We start from the raw sequence: 15651 nt of genomic DNA, 5'->3' as shown, positions 1-15651 counted from the left end.
AGACCTCTTTTCTTCAATGCCAACCCTTTCACTTGGGCCATAGCTCCAGCTTCTTCTGTCTCATTGTTTGCTTCATGACCCAACTCCTACCCAGAAGTGCAAACTTCACAGGATAATCTTGTCCTGGGAAAGATACAAGAGGGCCAGAGCTGGCTCTCTTCTCTTCCTCCGTCCTTGAAAAACTTGCATATCCCCTTGTCATGCCTTGCATAATTTCTTGTTTATCTCTTCGGCCCTTGCTGTAGCCTCCTTTGGCAGCCAAAGCGGCTCCCTCCTCCTCCCTACCTCCTTAGTCGTGGCATGAGGAAAGTGAAGGGAGGGTGCTACAGTATAAACTTTAAAATGTAAATAGGAAAATGGAAAAGTTGATGGTTATAAAGTAAGCAGCTAAATTCTCTTTTGGCTCTGCAAAGGCACATCAGTATACCCTTCAGATTCCTGAGAGGAGACTACATGCCTTGTCTATTCCTTCTTCTTTTGAAAATTTAGGTTTAACATAAGTAAAATTCAAAATGTCCAGTTAAGACATAAAATTTATTTCCAGGGACATAAATAAATAGGTTTTTAAAAGAAATGGGGAACAACCAATTTATTTAATCCATTGGAGAAGAGAGATGGAGGGGAAAACCTTTGATTTTTAGCTATCACCTTGTAGTTTGAAGCCAGAGGTTTATTTTTTTTAAATTTATTTTCTTTCTCTGATTGGCACTATTTGTACAGACTTGACAGGTGAGAAGCCGGCAGATGGGTACTTTATCAGTTCCTCTTCCTCCTCCTCTTCACTTCTACTCTGATGGTCTCTGGGGAGTACTGGTTGTAAGCTCATCAGGTTCATCTCTCAGGAACTGATGGTGGTACCACATGGTTTTTGGAGATATAAAAGCAAAGGTAAGTGGAAGAAAAAAGTAGGAGCTTTTGGGAGTGGTGAGCTCCTGGGTTGGGTAAATACTGTTAGGAAAAGAACAGAGTAGCAGTGGTAGGACGGACTGAGGAAATAATATCATAATCACACTGACTTTTCCAGCTTAGCCTTGGTGTGGGAGAGAATGAACATTAAAATTTTTTTTTAAATTGATACCTTTTGTATCACCTTCATTTTTGAATAGATCCTTCCTCTTCCTTTCCTCCTTCCCCTCCCCATCAAGCCATCACTTGTATTAATAATAATGATTACTGTGCTTGTCTTTTACTGGAAAAATTTTTATTGTGTGTGTAGTAAGTAGTTATGTGTCAGCTGAGGAATTGGCTAGTGAATTTATCAAATGCTTTCAGCAGGGGAGGTAGATGCTGTTATTATCTCTATTTTACAGGTAAGGAAACAGAGGCTGAGAGACATTGTCACACTTTCCTAGGATAACAACACTAGCAGTTTTATTTTTATTTTTATTTTTTTTAGGAGAAAACAAAGTAAATTTATTTTACAAACCTTGCAAGATTTGGGCACACCTCCATAATGGAGGAGGTGAGGTAAAAGGGAACCTGCCTTAATTTATACTCTTAATGAAAAGATTCCCAGCCACCTCTATCCCTTCTCACCATTGGCTGAGAGGTAGGCTTACAGTGTAGGCTCGAAAACTAGACAGAGGACCAAGGTTGATCTGGTCCATTTAGGTTTTCCCTATCGGAACTGAACTGCTGGGGTGGCATCTGAAAGTCTAGGAGAAGAAATGGGGTGGGGGGGAGGAGAGACCTTCCTGGAGCAGAGAACAAATAGCTCACAGGAAGTTCATTATCTTCTAACATCTGAGAGAGAGAGGGAAGGGCATGCCCACAGCTCCAGGCCCTGACCTTCCAGAATCACAAGGCCAAATTCCAAACCTCTCCTACTCCCTTAACACTAGTAGTTTTATAAGGGGACATTTGAACTTCGGTCTTTCTGACTCCCAGTCCAGTTCTACCTCCACTATAGCTGGTGTGGGCATACTTGTACTTTATGTTGTAGGGAGGCTCTAGGGAGAGAGGGATGGGGAGAGGTTTGCCAGACGACTGAGTGGCAGATTCTTCAGTGGAGATGAGATTCTGGGAAGGTGGTGGTATGGACACTCTTAGCTTTTCCTCTTGAAATATGACTATGGTAAGTGACTTAGACATAAATGTTGATATCATAAGCAAATTAGGAGAGCTTGGAATGTTTTACCTGTCAGATTTATGGATAAGGGAAGAATTTATGACCAAACAAGAGATGAAGATGATAATGCTATGGGAGATATAAAATGGATAATTTTGATTGTGTTGTTGTTCAGTTATTCCTGTTGTATCTGACTCTTTGTGACCCCATTTGGGGTTTTCTTGGCAAAGAAACTGGAATGGTTTGCTAGTTCCATCTTCAGCTAATTTTATACATTAGGAAACCGAGGCAAACAGGGTTAAGTGACTTGCCCAGGGTCACATAGCTAGTATCTGAAGTCAGATTTGAATTCAGGTCTTCCTGACTCTAGGCCCAGCTGGCAATCTATCCATGATGCCACTTAGCTGCCTTATAATTTTGATTATATCAAACTGAAAAGTTTTTGCATAAACAAAACCAATACAGCCAAGATTAGAATGAAAGTAGAAACCTGGGAAAATTTTTTTACAGCAAATATGTCTGATAAAGACCTCATTTCTCAAATATACAGAGAATAAGTCAAATTTATAAGAATATGAGTAATTCCCCAATTGATAAATGGTCAAAGGGTATGAACAGGCAGTTTTCAGAAACAGAATTCAAAGCTATGTATGGTTATATGACAAAGTGCTTATAAATCACTATTGATTAGAGAAATGCAAATTTAAACAGCCCTGAGGGACTGCCTCACACCTATCTGATTGACTAATGTGACAGAAAAGGAAATGACAAATGTTAGAGGGGAAGTGGGAAAATTGAGACACAAATTCACTGTTGGTGGAGTTGTGAACTGATCTAACCATTTTGGAGAACATCTCAGAACTATGCCCAAAGGGCTATAAAACTCTGCATACTTTTTGACCCAGCAATTACCACTACTAGGTCTATATCCCAAAGAGATCAAAGAAAAGGGAAAAAACCTATTTGTACCAAAATATTTACAGCAGCTCTTTTAGTGGTGGCAAAAAATTGGAAAGTGAGGGGCTGCTTATCAATTGGGGAATGGCTGAACATGTTGTAGTATATTATTATGATGGAATACTATTGTGCTATAAGACATAATGAACAGGATGATTTCAGAAAAACCTGGAAAGACTTACATGAACTGATGCAAAGTGAAATGACCAGAACCAGAACATCATATGCAGTAACAGCAATACTGTATGATGATCAACTGTGAATGACTTAGCTATTCTAAGCAATACAATGATCCAAGACAACTCTGAAGGACTTATGATGAAAATGCTATCCACTTCCAGAAAAAGAACCGATGAGGTTGAATGTAGATTGAAGTGTGTGTGTGTGAGTGTATGTGTGTATGTATATGTGTGTGTATGTGTATGTATGTATACATATGTAGATAACATAGATAATATATTATAATACACAGATAATACACACATATAATATATAATAATGTATATAGATAATACGCACATAAAATAAAGTATTTATGTACATATATACTTTATAATTTTTTTTTTTTGGTTTGTGCTTTCTTTTGCAACATAGCTAATGTGGAAATGTTTTGCATGATTGCACATGTATAATTATATCTATTATATCTATATCTGTTTGCCTTCTCAAGGGGTGGGGAGGGGAAGGAGGAGGAAGAGAATTTGGAATTCAAAATGAAAAAAAGCTTAAAATTTTTGTTTACATGTAATTTTGAGAAAAATAAAAATTAAACATGGGAAAATTTTTAAAAAATGGCTAGAGAGGATTTCTGTTTTGTCTACAATAGAGGTGTATTGGTTTTTTCCATATCTCTACCTTGATTATTCCAGGAACAGAAAAAAAAGAGGTAGGTGAAATGAGGTACACGTCAGACAGAAAGAAGAAGTTGTTCAACTCTACCTACATAATTACCATTTTCAGAGAACTAGTGCGCCTGGTCATGTTTCTGTTTGTTCTGGTTATACTGTAACGAATTGAGCTCTTAGGAGATTCCCAATGTCTAATGATGCCTATTTTGAGCATTTTTATTGTGTGTATGGAATTGGACCTGCTACCAGGGGAGATTCAAAAGGATTAGAAGTAGTGGTCACTGCCCCCAGGGAGTTTGCAATCTATTTGGGAAAATTTACTTTCATTGATGCCTTTTGCTTTTACATTAGAATTATTTCTGGAAACATCTCTCTCATTTTCCTCAAAACTAAACCCTCCCTTATAACAAATAAAAATAGTTAAACAAAAATACCTGATATAGTGTCTAGTCTGATGACATATGCAAACCTTTGCCCTCTCTGCTGCAAGGAGGGAGGTGTGTCTTATAATTTGTTCTCTGGAACCTTTTATTTTTTTAGTTACTCAGGGTTTGATATCCTTTCAATGATCTTTTTATTTACATTGTTGTAGTCACTGTGTACATGGTCATTTTAGTTTATTTCACTCTGCCCCATATTCATAATTACTTAATGGGCAATATTTTATTGTGCTATGTTCATACATTACAGCTTATTCAAACATTCCCTGATTGATGGACACCCATTTTGTTTCTGGTCCTTGGCTACCACAAAAAAAAAAAAAGTGATGCTGGGAATATTTTGGTATACACAGGTCTTCTGTTTCTGCCTTTGACCTCCTTGGAGATAGATGTTCAGGAGCAGGATTAGTGGCTCAAAAGGTAAGGGCAGTTAGTAATTTTCTTGCTCATACACAGAATGGTTGGATTAGTTCTTAGTTCTACCCACAGAATATTAGTATTCCTTTCTCCCCACAGCCCTGGTTTCCATTTTTTTGGGGGGGGACACTCATCTTTCTCAAGTTGCAAGGTGTAAAGTGAAAACTCAGAGCTGGGAAAGATTCAAAATAGATATGTGAAGCAACAATGACTATTATTTAATCACTGGTTGGTAATAATCCAGACTTGAAATCTTAGAGTCATCTTGTACTCCTTTGTTTTTTTCCATTATTCTCCTCCTCCTCTCCCAATATTTAATTAGTTGTCAGGTCCTGCCAATTTTACCTTCTGGATACCCGCCTTTCCTCTCATCTCCTCTCCCCTCCATTGACCTCCCTGAACTACCTTAGTTCAGGCCATCATCACCTTTTACCTGGGGTACTGGAATAGTTTCTAATTGTTTTCTCTGTCTCTAATCTCTCTCACATCCTTAATGCATCCTTTCTACCCTGCCAGTTTAAGCTTTCTAGTATAAGAATCTAACCTTCCCACTTCCCTACTCAAAAACCTTCAGCGAATTCCCGTTGCTTAGGAATAGAAGGCAAACTTCTTAGCCTGTCATTTAATGCTCTGTATAGTCTGGCTCCAAATTATGTTTGCCAACTTATTAAATATTCTTTCTATTCATAGGCTTTATATTCCCCTGAACTACATGTTGCCACATCCCAGTTCTGTGCTGCCCTTCCCTGTCTTAATACGTTTGTATGTGCTTTCCTCCATGCCTGCAGTGGTGTTCCTCTCACATGCCTCCTTTGCTTTTCCCATGCAATGTTGAACTGTCATCCACATGGTAAATAGATTTCACTGAGAAGTACCCAGACCTTCAATTAAAGATCCAAGTTTTCCAGGCGTAAGTGAATTCTTAAAACACAGAAACCACACACACACACATTTATTTTGAATATTAATTAAAAAAAATTCATGTTCCAAATTGTCTCCCTCCCTCCCACCCCTCCTCCATCCATTGAGAAGGTAAGCGATATGATATAAATGATACATGTGAAATCACGCAACACATATGCCCACATTAGCCATATTACAAAAAGAAAGTCAAGAAAAATAAAGTGAAAAAACTGTGCTTCGACTTGCATTCAGACTTCTTCAGTTCTCTCTCTCTGAAGGTGAATAGCATTTTTCACCAAGAGTCTTTCGGAATTGTCTTGGATCATTGTATTGATGAGAGTAGCTGTCTTTCACAGTTGATCTTTGTTAAAATATTGCTATCACTGTGTACAATGTTATCTTGGTTCTGCTCCCTTTACTTTGCATCAAGTCTTCCCAGGTTTTTCTGAAACTGTCTCTCTCATCATTTCTTTCTTTCTTTCTTTCTTTTTCTTTCTTTCTTTTTAGTTTACAACACTCGGTTCTATATAATTTTGAGTTCCAGATTTTCTTCCCTCCCTCCCCTCCTCCCTCATCATTTCTTATAGCACAATAGTATTCCATTACAATCATATAGCACAACTTGTCCAGTCATTCCCCAATTGATGGGCATCCTTTCAGTTTCCAGACACAATTGAATTCTAATCACAAAACTTCAGGCTCCTGAGTTAAAGTTGTATTCCTCCTAAGCCATCTTCCTGCATAATTTTCTTATAGAAATTCCTTTCTTTTGACTTCTGTTTTCTTTTGGCAAAGGGTCAGTAGGAGTTTTAAAAATTTAATGTTCTTTCCCTAGATATCACAATAGCTGGTTGTTCTGACGGTATTTATCTGAGATCAATAGAGGATATCTGAGCAGAAGCCTAGGTGATGGAGAGTGGAAAAAAATGAAAGAGAAAGTCCTATTGCCTGAGGCTTGGTGGCTCTGGGACTCCTTTCTACTTAAATCAATAAAGACCCACTGAGTACTTACAAGGCCTGAGGCAGCATATTAGGCACTGACTGGAGGGATTAGTTTGTAACCAACACTTTAAATGTGTCAAAAAGCAGATTCCCCTCATTCGGTCTGTCTTTTGGGAACTCTTACTACCTCTTAGAATAGGTTTCATTCAGTATTAATACACACATTAATAAACAAGTCGTGCTAGAAAGCTTGTAATATTCTCCGAGGCTTTCTCTCACAGCTGTATGAGGTTCAAGTGGGACTTTTGTTTGAAATACCCAGATACTTGCCCAGTTCTACAGCCTGTACAGTAAGAAATCCTTAGACTTTTTGAGTCACAGGTTACCAGCCACTGTTCTATAGGAGACCTATAAATTACTTCTGAGTCTATTCTTTGAACCCTGGTAACAAAATAATTTTTCTTAGATATTTAATGTATCTCAGTTGTTCCCTCCAGTCTGGATTATTTTGAGGTGGCTAGCTCCTTTCCAAGGGGCTCATAGATTAATAGTGGCATAGAGTTTGCATTGTAGTTAGAGCTTCCCAACGAATATCTGAGGGGGACCTGAAGAAATTGAGTGGCTGTTTAGAAACAGAAAGAGCAGGGAAAGATTGGGTTGGATATGAGCTATGTTGAAAAAACAAGACTCAATAAGGCTTAGTAACAGGTTGGATGTGGGAGATGATGGAGTCAAATGGGGGTTAGAAGATAGAGGGGATAGAAGAAAAGGCTGTGAGAAGCAGAAACTGGGAAGGAAAGCCCAGTTCTATTGTATGACAAGGAGTTCAATTTCACCGTCTTCTTACAACTACATAATTTACACCATGCTCTCTAATTTGGTCAATCTCTCACTGTCTCCAGTACACACAGTTCTCTTTCCTGACATTGAATTGTTTTTCTTGCCTGGGATTCCCCTCCCTGTAAGTAAATCCTATGTATTTTTCAAGGCTTAACTTAGCTTTCGTTCTCTCCATCTTGTCATCCCCTTCACTCCAGCTCCTGTTAATTTCTCCATCCTCAACTCTTTGCAAAATCGTAGTCAGTTCTTCACAGAGCAGCCTTTAATTAGTTGTCCTCTAATTGTTTCATGGGTTTTATTTATGTTTCCTTAGCTAGATCAAAAGCTCCCCGAGGTTCAGAGACTATGGACCATCCTATTTTTATGTCCTCCATAGTACACAACATAAATCTTTGCATATAGGATCACTATCTGTCCATGACATTTGATTGATAGAGTACCTTGGGAGGAAGGGGAACTCTGGGATTTGGTGAAGGGGAAAGAGGGGTCATCAGGAGAGGAGAAGAGAGAAGTGGTTTTCAATGTGCCTAGCCAATCTCTTTTGGGTCTCTTGGGTCTTGGTGTACATGCTGTCCCATAAAGAGGTCCATTGAAATAGTGAGATTACATCTATGGCCACCACATGACAGTGTGGGACATAGTTACTGTAGAAAAGGACACTGTTAAGGTCTGAGCAGGCCAGGAGTGGTAATAGCAGGCCATATGTATTGGTAATTAAGGTGGGACTTTTTTTTTTTTTACTGTTTTCTCTTTTAGAATGCTAAAATAATCAAGTACCTTTGATTAAGTCTTGCTAGGTGCTAAGCCCCAGGCCCACACCTTTTTGCTAACTAGATGCTAAGCCCTGGGCCTACAACCTTTCCCTGATTAGGTGTGAAGCCTTCCGGCCCTAAGGAGGATATATAAACTTAGAGGTTAGCATTTTGTTTGGGGCTGTCACTCACTGGAAGAGTGTCCTGTGATTTGACCAGATGAGACTCTGGGTAGCCGCTGGGACCCCTTCCCCCCCCTCCCCAGCTTTGAAAAAATCCAGATGTTGGTGCTTCTCTGGTAACTATGTATTGCTTGGACAGACAGCTAGAAGCCTGTCTGCTGATTAGTGTTTATTTGCTCTGTTTATAGAATGTATGCTTGTAATTTGTTTGTTTTTGCTCTGAAGTTCAGGGGGCTGGCCTTTCCCCCAAATTAAGTGAATGCTATACATAGGTTTGATTCAAGTGAGATTGTTAACCCTTTAAAGTTGCTTTTCCTAGAAAAGCAGATGAAAGAACCTGTGCTGGCAGCTCTTGTTGCTGGTCTTGTTGGGCTCTTACACCCCTACACTGTTGTTACACCATGGTAAATAGAAAAGATGACTGGTAGGAGCTGTGTTTTGCAGGCTAGGGTATGAGCACCCTCAGGCCCTATATATATCAAAACTTGGATAGGGCATTTATGTATCCTATGTAAATTTTGAATGTTGTAGCTCCTTCATGAAAGTATCCAACATTTTTATCTCTCAAGACAAGTTTATTACAAACATATTGTCATGAATTTGACATCACAAAAACAAATACCTACATGACCTAGAAAGCAGAATTTTCTCTCATTAAAAATATGTATTTGTAAAAAGTGTGGGAAGCTAGATGGCACAGTAGATAGAGCTCTGGGCCTGGAGTCAGGAAGACCTGAGGTCAAATCTGGCCTCAGATACTTACTAGCTGTGTGAATCTGGGCAAATCACTTAACTCCATTTGCCTCAGTTTCCTTATCTATAAAAGCTGGAGAAGAAAATGGCAAACCACTCTAGCATCTTTGCTAAGAAAACCCCAAATGGGGTCACAAAGAGTTGGACATGACTGAAACTACTGAACAACAACAAATTTATAAAAAGCAATATTTGAAAGTGTCTATGATTATGCCCTTCTATGACATTGTGTCCTAGGGGACTGACTACTTTGTTATCCATAGTCCTCACTCTGCTTAAAGCACAGTTTGATCCACCAGTCTAATAAGGAATATACCATAGGAATATACCTGCTATTCAAATGAGAACTCTCTGGTGGTCCAAGCAAAACATCCTTTCCCTAGGGCAGTACTGAAAATACACTGACAGCTACTTTACATTTTTTGTATTGTTTATTGATTTATTTTAATTTGGCTCTTGTCTTTAACAATTCCCTAAACAAACTCCTTTGCCATGTACATTCCCCCTCAAATGGTCAGTTAGTCAGTTATTAGTGGACAGGAAGGATGTGTCTTTCAACTTTGAGTTTATTATTAACATTGACTTCAGGATTTGACCTGTGGTTTGTTGACTCTCCATGTTGACTTAAACACACACATGCACACCTACATTATTACAGTCAAGGTATACATTGTTCTTTTCTCACTCTCTATGAGTTTATTCAAATCTTCCCAAGTTTCTTTGAATTCTTCAGATTTCCATTCCTTACAGAACATAGCTACATCAGCTTCCTTTATGTAATTTGTCTAGCCAATCACGCCCTGCTGGGCACATAATCTTTTCAGCTTTTTACAATCACAAATAGTGCTGCTTTGAACATTTTTGTACAACACGGTCACTTTCTACTATTACATGCTATTCGCATTTGTTGGCTTGAGGAAGGAGAATGTGGTAATATCAAAGATTATAGATTTTTGTTATTGATTATATTTTGGATTAACTGGTTCTTGGTGATACACTAACAAATGAGACTGAAAGGCACACCCTATACATCATCACTGCCTATTGTTAGAAAAATTTCTTCTTTGGAAAGTTTTCTGTGGAAAGTGAAACCCAGATATAGTTTTGAATTCTGGGAAACTGTGACATAGAATTGGGGCAGGGGGGAGTATGCTCTTATCTGGCTTGAATATTCTCTCTTCTCCTTGACCGTTAGCCTCAATCATCTCTTGTCCTCTTTCTCAGGGTCCATCTTGCTTATGGTCCATCTTACTCTGTCCATCGACTGGTTTGAAGGCCTAGAAATGTTTTACAACCTACTTCCAAGGCTTCTATTCTTGGCAATGAACTGTAAGACATTGCTAACTTTTGTAATTACTGTTTCTATAAAGTAATTTGTTTCATTTTTGTATTTTTGTCCCCAGCATCTTGCACAATATTTTGCTTGTGTTTGAGAATTATAGGCTACTTACGCATGAGCTCCATTTCTTGTCTACCATTCCCCCCATTCCTTACTACTTATCCTCTCCTTATCCACCTCTCCTTTGCACCTATCCCATTCTCTCTCCACTTTGATTTTGTCCTATGGAACCCCATTCTGTTGTTAATGTGGGGAGACGGTGAGGTTTTTTTGATCTCCAAAATACGACACCAAAACAACTGCGTTGATGGTAGATATGCATAATAGAGGGAAGAATAATGGCTAGGGAAGAACAATAACCTTCCATCCTTACTTCTTCCTTTTGCTCTGACTTAAATTAATTTGCATGCTAAACCAGAGAGAGCTTGAGAATATTGAACCCTGATGTATATAGTTGTCCATAATGGAGAGCTTTGATCTAATGCCAGGCTTAGGTGTCAAAAAGAAAAGACTTAGTCTTAGACTGGAGATTTTCTCTGTTTGATTTTTGTAAACTGGGTGGAGTGACTATGACTAAGGACCTGTCAGGTTCTTATCAGGGAGAAGTTGCAGACTTAGAGCACCAGTGCAGATGCCACACCCTTGTAGTCAGAGCAGAAAATATAGTCATCCTATTGCATGAGAAAGGTGAATTGCCTCCTTTCCCCCCAGCCCATTTTCTCCAACGATGTGTATTTGTGGGAGAGTATCTTATGTTTATGGGGGGCAATATCCTATTGTAACTTTTCTTGTTATGCTTTTTTAATTTAATGCCTTCACTTTGAACTAATTATATTTTCTGGTTGACTAGAGAAAAAAGCAAACATTGGTGGGGGCTCAGTAACTACGGTTTTCAGTGGATGCTGACCCACAAAGTACCTGGAATATCTATTCTGAAAACCCCGTATGTGAGAGGAGGGTGCTACATTAATAGACTGACCTTCATATTAGCTTTCTTCTTCTCAGACTTTCAGTTTCTCTTTGGTCACAGAAACCTGGCTCTAAAGGTGTGCTGGTTAATGTTTAATAACTGTCTCTCCCGAAAAAAAATACATTCATAACGTACTTTATCTGAAGTCTGAACTGCGTTATTAGCACTTTATCTATCAATTTCTTAAGTGTAGACAATCAGCAAAACAAAAAACCAGCCTTGATTTGTCATCTTTGCTGATTTCTGAGGTGGGAATGCTTAAACTCCTGTTTGGTTCCTCTTAAAATTCTTGGTCACTGTCCTGGGTCTCAGAAGGACCTTTACTCAATCCCTAGACATACTCCAATACAAGGAGAAGGGAGCACACTTCTTGTTCCCCACCATCAGTTCCAGATTATTCTATAACTGTCTTTCAGCCACTTCTCTGCTTTGAGGTTCACTCCATCCAGATATATCACCAACTATATCTTGATGGCTGTTCTCCACCTTCTCTCTATCAAGCAGTTCAGGACCTGAATAACAATTTACATTTGTATGGGGTTTTAAGGTTGGTTTTTTTTTTTTTTGGCTATTGTTGTTTTCCAAAAATTCCTTTATTCCCAAGTGAAGTAGAGGTGTAAATACTACTATTACCATGTTAAAAATGAGGAAGCGAGGTAATTTTTAGAGCATTTAAGTGACTTGCCCATGGTCACTCAGCTAGTAAATAATGAGGCCATGATTCAGACCTAGATTTCTTACTTCAGGGCCAAATCCCTTTCCATCAGACTATTCTGTTTGAGTTGGAAGGCAGCTTAGATACCATCTAGCCCAACTTTCTTTCACAGAGGAGGAAGCCAAGGAGTCTCAGAGAGGAGAAATGAGTTGCCGAAGGTCAAATAGTGAGTGTCTGACCAAGATTAGAAACAGGATCTTCTCACTCCCAGCATGTGGATTTTTCCATGGCACCAAGCAGCTCCTGACAGAATGGGTGTAGATGGGAAGGGATGGGGTCATGTTAGGAATTCTTCCCTGGCTTTATTGTGGGGCCAGAAACCACAGTGATGCTTTGCATAAGGGGCCTTCATATAGAAGATTCTTTTCTTGGAAGCTGAAGAAAAAAAGGAATCAGGAAGATCCAGAGCATACATAGTTTACTTTAGTGATTAATTTCTTATTACTACGTATGACGCATTGTGTGGGGAACCTGCAGCCTCTAGGCCACATGTGGCCTTCTAGGTCCTTAGGTGTGGCCTTTTGACTGAGTCTGAGTTGTACAGAACAAATCCTTTTATGAAGGGGATTTGTTATTTGAAGTTCATTCAAAGGGCCACACTTGAGGACCTAGAGGGCCACATGTGGTCTTGAGGCCACAGGTTTCCCACTCCTGCTAGGCCTTAAGAATACAAATCTGATATATAGCCTCAAGAGCTGACAATATGTTAGGGGGGAAAATGTCATATACAAATGAATGTAATAGAAGTTAGAATTTCATGGTGTAAAAAGGAGAAATCCAGACGAAGTGTTCTAGGAATGTGGAAGAAGGAGAAATCGCTTTTAGCTGTGAGGATCAAGGAGGTATGTGGAGGCAGTAACTGTTGAATTTATTCCTTAAGGAAGATGGGCGCCATGGCAAGAAGAAAAGAGAAGAGACTGCATTCTAGCCACAGGGGATCGCTTGCTTGAATACAAAGAGGCAAGAGGTGGAAGCACTAAATCAGGCCACAGCTAGTAGGTCAGTTTTGCTGGAAAATAGAATATGTGAAAGAAAGTGATGTGAACTAAGTAGAAAAGTAGTTTCCTTATAGATGGTGGTAGTGGTGAAGGACTAAAATGTGAAGTTAAGAAATCTATGTTTTATGCTAAAGTTAATAGGGAGTCACTGAATATTTTTGAGCACAAGAGTGACATGGTCAGATCTGTGTATTATTAGAAAGATTATTTTGGCAGCTGAATAAAGGTGAGAGGTGATGAAGGAGGGACTAAATTAGAGTGTTGGCCATCTGAGTGAGCCAGAGAGTATGGACGGTAGAAATGGAGGTAGAGTTGTTAGGCTTTAGCAAATCCTTGGAGAGAGAGGGAGAAGGAGAGAGGAATGAATTAATGAATGAATTGAATAAATGAATGAAAACTTTGAGGTTTCAAGCCTCTTCTACTGGAGAGTATCCTGGTGCTATCAAAGAAATGGGGAGGGCTAGTTTTTGAAGGAAAGAATATAAATTTGATTCTAGACATGTTGAGTTTGAGGTGGTGGGGCAACATCCAAGTGGAGACGTTCAGAAAACAGTTGTAAGCTCAGGATTGGAACTAAGGGGAGCTACTAGTGCAGAACAGGTCCAGCTAGAACTCTTCACTTCCTTCCTAGGGCTCTAAGCAGTCAGAGATTTGCAAGAACCCTCAGGTCATGGGGGTGAAGGTAGGGATGGAGGGAAATGAAAGAAAAGAGGGGTACAGAAAAGGGAGGGATGGAGGCTTTTGGGAGGATAAACTTGGCTTACTTCACACTCTCAAATAAGAGTGGTATGACATTTAAAAAAACTTGAGAGACAGTTTGTGGTTAATTAATCATTTTATTAATAATACTAGCATATGGGAGTTAGTGACACTCTCTAATGCCAAAGACCCCTCGTGGCACCCTTATATATGCTTATATGCCCTTGGAAGGGTAGGTATTCTGAAGGTGGCAAGCTATTGATTAACAAGTAATGAAAGAGAATGAATATTATAATGAGACTTGGACTTATTCTAAAGAGGAACTAGGGGATGTGACTTTGATTATGTAATTGATTTCCAAATCAACTCCAGCCTTGGGCAATTTACTAGCACTTATTAAACTGTGGGTCAAGACCCCATATGTGGTCCTGTAACTGAATGTGGGGGGGGGGTGTCACAAAAAATTTGACAAAAATAAAAATTTCTGGACACACAATAACCAAAAATTAATTCAAAATCGAATGCATAATCAATCTTTTTATTTCTGGCAGTGCTTGCCCATGTTGCATCACACAACTTCGCTGCAGCTTTGTTTCTGAACACACAACATGCACACTTTGTACTGCGTGTGGTATCACGCCACGTAATGTTAACAAATGCTGTCAGAAAGACCTTGGCTCACATTCGAGACTATCGTATGTTATGAATTGCAGTGTTTTTGCCATACATACTGTTAAACCTGAAAATTTGGTTGAAGGAAACAACAGAGCTAGGTGATAGAAAAATCCATGTTGTTTATTATTTTCCCTTAAAGCATAGCTAAGCTAGCTTACTTGTATGTACAAGGAGCCAGAGCATAAGCTCTGGCTGTCTGAACACAAGAATGAGAAAACTTATATACGTTATTTTAGCAGACCTAGCAAGCCTGTATTACCTCATTTTTTATGACCCCCATGTGTGTTTAACCATGATACAAGAAGAGGATTTTCCTTAATTGAATAGAGTTGTAAAGGATGTTAACAAAAGTCAATTGAAACTACAGCCCAGCGTCTCTGTGTCTCATTACATTCCATAACACAGTATATACCTGTAGAATATTAAGCAAGGTAATCTCTCTTGGGGTTAGAGTAATGTCCTTAGGTCAGTCTAATCTGGCCTTGTTGACAGAGGTAAGGGTATTTCCTGAGCAAACTTTTAGAGAGAACAAGAAGCCCAGGTCCTGGATCTTCTTCCAGTTACTCATTAATTCAGGCTCTGGGTCTGGTTGAAATTAGAAATGATATAAAATAGTATATTTTCCACAATACAAAATTATTAAGTGAATTTTGGTTTGGGATTAGGACAGAATTTCCAACAATTTCTGAAATGGCCCTAATCATACTTCTGCCATTTTCTACTACGTATTTATGCAAAGCAGCATTCTCATCATTGACAACTACAAAATCAAAATATCGACCAACTCTGAAAAAACGTTGAAGATGCTCTGTGTTATAGTAGTAAATATTCTGCCAAGGTTTAATTCCTTACATAAAAATAAACAAGCACATCCATCTCATTAGTATGCAAATTTGCTTTTGTCTTTAATAAGTGGTAAAATTATATGTATACCAAAGAATTGTGAAATAAATTTCTTTATGATTTATCATCCGAGAATGTGTTATACCAGAAGCGAGTGAGACACACCACAGAGTATAAGTTTTGAATGGAGAAGTTTGTTAGCCGGCGGCCATTGGGGTCTTCCCAAATCAATGGCCCCGTTTTAAAGTGAAAGGGTAGTTTTTATAGAGAATACAGGATTCAGTGCTTAATTATCTCTTGAAATGTCATT

Source organism: Trichosurus vulpecula, chromosome 8, assembly GCF_011100635.1.
Source record: "Trichosurus vulpecula isolate mTriVul1 chromosome 8, mTriVul1.pri, whole genome shotgun sequence".
Taxonomy (NCBI): Eukaryota; Metazoa; Chordata; class Mammalia; order Diprotodontia; family Phalangeridae; genus Trichosurus; species Trichosurus vulpecula.
Note: the sequence above shows the minus strand (reverse complement) of the source record.